Source organism: Melanotaenia boesemani, chromosome 18, assembly GCF_017639745.1.
Source record: "Melanotaenia boesemani isolate fMelBoe1 chromosome 18, fMelBoe1.pri, whole genome shotgun sequence".
Taxonomy (NCBI): domain Eukaryota; kingdom Metazoa; phylum Chordata; class Actinopteri; order Atheriniformes; family Melanotaeniidae; genus Melanotaenia; species Melanotaenia boesemani.
Genome location: NC_055699.1, coordinates 718,750 through 726,956, shown reverse-complemented (window position 1 = coordinate 726,956; position 8,207 = coordinate 718,750).

Here is an 8,207-nt window from a genome sequence, read left to right as displayed (position 1 = left end):
AAACTTGTTTACTTACTGGGAAAATGACAATAAATAAATGTTTATTGTTCAAATATTGATATTTGGTGCCAGTATACCGAGAACGTACCTTTAAGATGAAATGTCGGGAAATTTCGTAGCATCGATATTTTTACTATTTATTGTCGAATGAAGGAGGAGGAAGACCGGCCAATCAGATGTCAGAAGTGGAGGCCTTTCCAGGTGGAGCCAGTCACAGCCAGACAAGCCTTGGCATGTAGAAAACTAAAACAAGTTGATGGATGGGAACAGACATGTGCCTTCTTATGAATGAGCGAGTGGTGTGAGAAAACATCTTTGGAGAATGGCTGCATGGTGAAGACTCCTTCAAAGATTTCATTGGCATCCTAAATAATGATTTCTCCATGAAAGTCAAACACAACCTGGTTTCCAGCATCCATCAAAGTTAGCACCTTAGCATCCTTTAAGTTCTCTCCTCCTTCACAACAAACTGTACAAGCTCAGTCAGTTCAGCAGAAATTTGGCTTTTTAGTTAATCTTTAATCCACATGGGGGCGTAGAAGCACCAGTTTTAAGTCATTTCACCTTCCACTGTTCTAATAATAATAATAATGATGATGATGATAATTATTATTAATGATAATAAATAATAATCATAATGATGATAATAATAATGCACATAAGAGAAACAGGTGGTGGGAGAGTTTCTAGCACTTACAGAAGGGATATTTTTTCATTTCCTCTCATTAATAGTTTATGATTTATTATAGTATTTAAAACTGCTAAAACATGTGATTTTTGTTTACCCTTAAATGTTTTAGTATTTTTTGTATTGGGGGATGTATTTGGCAGTCTGTAGAGGGGAGGGGCTTTAAGTATCCGAATCTCATGTCATGAAGATGTTTTAACCCTTAAATGTGCAAGATAAGATGAGCAAGAAGATCAACTTTAAGAAATTTCTCTTGGACAGGCTCCAGATAAAATCACATAAAAACATCATTATCACAAACTTCTTCTAAACTGTTCAGAGTGCATTCGGTTTTTTAGATTTATTTTTCCAGGTTGGTGGGACTTTAGCAGCGATCTGGTGGCAGAAGTTGGAAGGATGGGTCCAGAGGGAGTGGGGTGTAATGGCCACGCCTTTCAGTGCCTCAGTGTGGAGGTGTGGGAGTGGGGTTTGTGGGGATCTGGCCTGGGAAGGTTTGGTTCTATGTTTGGTGGTATGCCATGTTGAAGGGTACTGTGGGTTCTGTAAGTGATTTGTAGAGTAAAACCAGCGTCGCTGCTGACACTGAAAAACCTGGGCTTCCTCAGCGGTGAAAACCCTGCTGAGCTTTCTTGTAGATAGAAGTGACTTGTCTGGTGAAGCTCAGGCTTGAGTCGATTTCACTCCCCAAGTGTTGAAAAGACTCCACCTGCTCCACCGGCTCACCATTAATGGTAAAGGGTTTGAAAAGTGGGGACAGTCGCGAGTCCACAGTTACTCTTGGTTCCTGTGGTGTTGCGAGCCTTCTTGAAAGGTGCTAACCATGTTGATCATCTGATGGAAGTCAGACGGTGCATTTGTAACCAAAGCCAGAGAATCAACATACTTAAACAGCGCCGTTCCTTCACTGCCACAGGAAATGTTTTTAGCGTAGACAGAGAAGAGAAAAGGAGATAAAACACAGTCCTGTCTGTAGATTTTAAACCATTAACCAGCACTTGCTGTGGCCTGTCCTGCAGACAGCTGTTAAGCCACTGGACCAGTGCTGGGTAACCTGTAGCTGCACAAGTTAAAGCATTAAAATGTTGCTGTTAACACTGGTAAATGCAGAAGAAATCAAATCCTGGTGTGTCGAATCCAGCTGCTGTGTCCAAAAGAGTCGAGCATGCGTCCTCCACCCCTCATAGCCAACTGGAGTGGATCCAGCTGGTCTGCCTCTATGCTTGAGAGGTGGGTGCACACAACTCCCTCCATACATTTACATAAGACAGATGTTAGGACAACAGGTCTGAAGTCATTAAGGTCCAGATGAACTTTTTCTCATTTTTCAAGTATGTAATCTTTTAAAAGATATAAAAAGTAATTTAGAGCTTCTCTCTGATGTTTTACATTCAAAGACTTAAAAAGTGAAGAAAAAACTGAATATTCGTATGTGCTGAACACTGCAAACAAATGTATGTTAGAATAAATTAAACGTTTTCTTTATTGAAGCAAACATCTTCTCTGAGGAGCTGCATCATGTTATTGGCAGTGGAATCTGTAGAACAGGTGTGAGGGGAGACGTAATGGGGGAGTGGGCGGTTACGATCTCCCCCCAGCTCACAAATACAGCCCAGTTTCTCAGCTGAACCAGATGACCATCAAGTGGAGAAAACTGTAGGCGCCACCTGTAAAACATATTTACAACGGGGAATTAATCAGAATTAAAAGTAAAATAAAGTGTAATCAATACTTAACACTCTTATATTATCGATTATCTGCAGAGTGGGCTTTAAATCATGTATATATGTTAGTGATTATCCTGTTTTTACACCAGATCTGGACGACACAGAACACAGACATTTAATACCTGTTTATCAGTGTCATGAAATCTAGTTTGTTTTTCAGAAAAAATGCATTAAATGATTCTTAAAGAGAAATATTTTCTAAAAAAAAATCCCCCTAAAACATAATTAACAAGAAAAAGAAGCAACATTTACCTCCTGATCATCATCTTTGGTCAGGTAAGCCTCCGTCTACATATTTTTGATTTGCTGGCCTAAAGTCACATGACCTGACTACCTGTAGTTTCCTGGCTCATAAAGGATTAGAGTGACAGGACCCAGTGTGTGTGTGTGTGTGTGTGTGTGTGTGTGTGTGTGTGTGTGTGTGTGAGTGTCCACAAGGGGGCGCCACAGGGCTCGACATTAGGACCTCTGTTCTTCATTATGTTCAGTAATGATTTGGGACAGAATGTGTCCAATTCTAATGTGCATTTTTATGCTGATGACACAGTTTTTTACTGCTTTGGCTCAAATCCTGCTGGAGCTGTTGAATCTCTGCAGAAAGCCTTCGATGTGGTCCAGCACACACACTTTTGCAGCTAAAACTAACTCTTAATGGTGACAAAACTAAATTAATGCTGTTCTCAGATTCTAAGAAGGTTCCTCAAACTATCCCACAGTGTCCATTCTTGAGGGAAATGAAACCGAGGTGGTTCATGTGTATCTTGGTATCCTGCTTGGTGACGCTCACACTCAAACCCCACAATGATAATCTTGTGAGGAAATTCAAACTGAAATTTTGTTTTTCTTTTGAGGTGAAAAAGCAGCTTGTCTTTGCATCTTTTTATCCATTTTAGATGATGGAGATTTGTTTTATATGAATGCTTCAGCTCAATGTCTGAGAAAGCCTGACGCTGTTTATCTGCTTCTTTGAGGTTCATTACAAACTGTAGAGCCTGACCACCACTCTCCAGTGGGTTGGCCTCTTTGTCCACCAGGAGGTGGGACACTGGTACACTTTTATCTACAGGACTTTCAACTGGACTTTCCTGGTTAAATAAAGGTTAAATAAAATAAAAATGAAATACCTGACCCCTCTTCAAACGTCACTAGTTATAGATTAGTAATCAGTGTGTTTGACTTGCATGTTCTCTAAGATGGATGAAGTGTATCGATGTTGTTTCTTCGTTGTTACTCTGGCATATTTGGTCGGTCTACTCATATCTGGTAGCAGTTCTAACCCTATAGACACCCCTCCCTATAGTATCCTGTAGTATTTTCTACCCCTGTATAAGTACTGCAGTACTCAGACTGTAGCTCTGGTTCGGAGAAGTGACGACTATGTGCAGACTCCTGTTGCCAGTTCACTGGACCCACCGTTGTGGCAGTTTCAGAACGTTGTCCCCTAACCTCTCCCCTCGTTTTCTTTCCAGCTGAGTGCACCACATCACACAAACAAAGCTTTAGTTTGGACCCCTTACCAAGACCATGCACCCAGAGCCACCACTGGGCAAACAACCTGGGGCGACCGTGCATCACATGGGACATTCAGAACCCCAGGGAGTAAGTCCATGGCCTCATGGACCATTCATGCACTATACACAAACCCAAACAGCCGTACACGGAGGACAGGCCTGATTACAAATCTCCAAACCCCGGCTAGCTACCGTACTCAGCAGCAAGGGGAGGTTACCAGGAAATTCTCACCCTAACACCCCATCAGACACTGACCCACACTTCTATCTATCTTTGTTCCAGATATTTTCCTTTTCCAGCCCTGGAGAAGGTGGTGGCCCCTTACTGTACCTGTCACAGCTTAAACCCTAAATATACCAACCAATGAGGCCGTTCGTTACAGTTAAATACAGTTAAAACCAAAAAAAGTTACAGGGTTCAAAACTACTTTCAGATGTGTTTATATGCTCCCAAATAAATAACAAAAGTGACTCGACTTCATTTCAGGTTTGATAAACAACAAAAGCACTTTGACTCCACCTAACCCAACATGCTACCACACACACCTGGTCCCTGTGCAGGGCACAGCCCGTGGGATCTCATTACAATGTTCCTTCTGAATTCACAGAAAAACAAGTCCCAACAGCATCTTCTGCTCCTTTGATAAGCCTTCCTCAGCTTTAAGCTGTTGTAACCTGTGTGTAATGACGCGTGGAAAGAGGACCCAGAAGCAGATGGAAGTCAGAACAACACAAAACGCTGTGGTTGCAGGTTTGTTTGTTTGTTTACCTATAAAAAATAATAAATAAACAAAAGAATGATACCTAAACTAGTTAGCAGGGGCTCAAACACAAGACTAGCAGGCAAAGCAATACTCCACATCTGGAGTATTTAAACGGTCCAATTTTAACCCGATTCAGTCTGACTGACTTTAATTAAACTAGTTAAAAGGATTGTATAATCCATATTAGTCCACTTTTATTGTCTCTCAGTAACACCAGTTCATACAAAGCTGCCTGGCTCATGATGGCTAAGCATGATTTCCTCTTCAGCATGTATGAGGGACAGAGGAGGAAAATAATCCTCTGTGTTGTTATTAAATATTTTTTCATTATTTTAGTTATCTGAACATTAAATTCAATCTCTATCCATACATATAACGTTTGGCATAAAGTTGGAAATAAAACTGCATTTGGCTTATTAATGACTCCTTTCGTATAAACACATCTCAACATAAATCTCTGAGTATTAAAAAGCGTTGGTTCTTTAAAAGTATACAAACTTTTGGAAATCTGCTTACTTTTTGAGGAGCTTGCTGCCCACCATCAGTTAGGTTTTGCTGCTAGAATAACCTCCATTTTCTGACCCAGCTATTACCAGGCGAGGGCAGGAAAGGCCTGGACGGGACAGCGGTGCCTCGCGGAGCCAACACACAGACGAGCGTTCACACCTACAGGGAGGATTTAGAGACAGCAGCCAGGCTTACATGCATCTTTGGACTGTAGGAGGAAGCTGGAATACTCAGAGATACTAGATAAACTTGACAAACGGGAAATTTAACAGTTCATATCTTCCAGATATTTAGGGAAATCACAAATTGATTGATTGAGTCTTTATTTGAGCACAAAACAAGATAAAAAAAGATCTAAAAGTGCAAGCCATTGCAAGCACAACATAAAATAAACTAAAGAAAAACACAATGCTCAAAAGGAGCAGGCTGAAGCAAAATGCTTATAAATGCCTACCCCCTATACAACCTATTAAATTTTAACCGCTGTTTACACATAGTCGCTGCACCACATACAAATTCCAAGACACTATACACTCAGCACATTTCACGATGTGTTTCAAAAAAATGATCTATATATTTACACAGGCTTAAGCTTTCCATCTAACCCATTCCATAAATATATTCCTCTTATAGAAAAACTCATTTGTCGAAATGTTGTTCTTACTTTCATTTTCTTAAAATTCAACTCATCCTGAAGGCCATAACCCCCCTCTCGGTCTCTAAATATGCTTTGAATATTCCATGGAAGCATATTTTTTCTGACTTTGTACATTATTTGAGCCGTTTTAAACTTTATTAGATCCATGAACTTTAAAACCTTTGCCCTTAAAAACAAAGGATTTGTGTGTTCTCTGAATCCTACACTGTAGACAATTCTTATAGCTTTTTTCTGTAATGTGCAAAGAGGTTGGAGGGCGGTTTTATATGTGTTTCCCCATATTTCCACACAATAATATAAATAAGGTAAGACTAAAGATGAGTTTAGGGTCAACAAAGAGTTAGAGTCCAGTATATGTTTGGTTTTCCCTATAACGGCAATGCTTTTTGAAATTTTTGATGTCAAATAGGCCACATGAGATTTCCAGCAGATTTTATGATCTATGATCACACCAAGAAATTTATGCTCATATGTTCCATCTATACAAGTCTGATCTATGACTAGTTGGGAATTAGATGCAATATTATGATTTCTGAACCACATTATTTTGGTTTTGCTCAAATTTAAAGACAATTTGTTTCTGTCAAACCAAAGTTTTAATTTTTGCATTTCTGTTGTGATTTTATCCAAAATCTGCTGTGTACTTTGGCCTGTACATAATAAGGTAGTGTCATCAGCAAACAAAAAAAATACATCATTTACGTAGATAATAAACAATATTGGCCCTAAAACAGAGCCTTGTGGTACCCCGCATTTTATTTCCATAAACGATGACTTACTCTCTTTAATTTGTACAAACTGAGTTCTGTCTTGTAGATGCTTTTTACCCAATCACATACAATACCTCTTATTCCATATTTTTGTAATTTGTCAGTTAAAATGTTGTGGTCTATGGTATCAAATGTTTTTTTAAGGTCCAGAAATACACCAGCAGCACATTGTTTAGAATCTATGCTTTTTGTCATTTCTTCTGTTAGTTCTAACAAAGCAAGAGAAACCATACTGGCTTTTCACTTATTATGTTGCTTTTATCCACAAATTGTAAAAGTCTGTCAGAAAACATTCTTTCAAGAATCTTGGAGAATTGTGACAGTAGTGACACCGGCCTGTAATTTATGAAGTTGTGCTTGTCTCCTGGCTTGTATTGAGATATTACTTTGGCCATTTTCATCTTCTGGGGAAATTTACCTGTTCTGAATGAAAGGTTGTAGATAAATGTTGATGGTTCTGCAACATCTTCTATAACATTTTTAACAATCGACATGTCTATATCATTCCAGTCATTAGATATTTTATTTTTCCATTTATATACAATTTCTTTTACTTGGCCTTGTTCTATTGGACTAAGAAACATTGAACCAAAATTCCTTTGAAATAAATAATTTTCTCTGCCAATTCTGGCCCTACATTCACAAAGAAATGGTTAAAACCATTAATAATATCCTGCTTGTCTTTAATTATTTCATCATTGTCATAAAAATAATCTGGATATTCTTCTCTTTTAGATTTAGTTGAACTTTTAATGAGAGTATTGAGCACTTTCCAAGTCCCTTTCACACTGTTTTTATTAAACTCAATAAGATCACAATAACATTTCTTTTTACAGGTTCTCAGAATTTTTGTCAACTTGTTCTTGTAAACCGTATATTTACTTTCAGTTTCTGTTGTTCTGTTTTTGATGTAGTTTTTGTATAGCACATTTTTCTTTAAGCATTCTTTAAGCCATTTGTAATCCAAGCATTATCTTCTTGTCTATTTTTTAATTTGGCCTTCTTCATTGGACAATATTTATTATACATGTTCAAGAACATTTCTAAAAAGAGATCATATGCTTTATCTACATCAGTTTGTTCACAAATTATTTTCCAGTCTTGCTTAGATAGTTCTTTTTTAAACATATTTATTAATTCTGGCGTCCTGATTCTTTTGCTTGTATAATTGTTTCCCTTATTTTGGACTCTGTTTTTCCAGTTATAAACTGTAAATATTGGCAGGTGATCACTGATATCAATATAAAGCAGACCACTTATAATGTTGTCTACCATTATATTTGTATATATATTATCTATTAAAGTAATACTGTGCGTAGTAATTCGACTAGGTTTGGTAATTCTTGGAAAAAGGCCCATGCTGTACATACAATTTATAAATTCCTCAGTCATTTGATGTAATTTTGTATTCAGTAGATTAATATTAAAATCCCCACAGATGAAAAGTGACTTGTTTAGCGTTCTTGAAAATGTTAATTCAATCCATTCTTTGAATATTTCAATGTTTGATCTATGGATACAACTAACAATTATATTTTTCATATTTTCTCTAAATATTTCTATTGTTATACATTCACATACATCA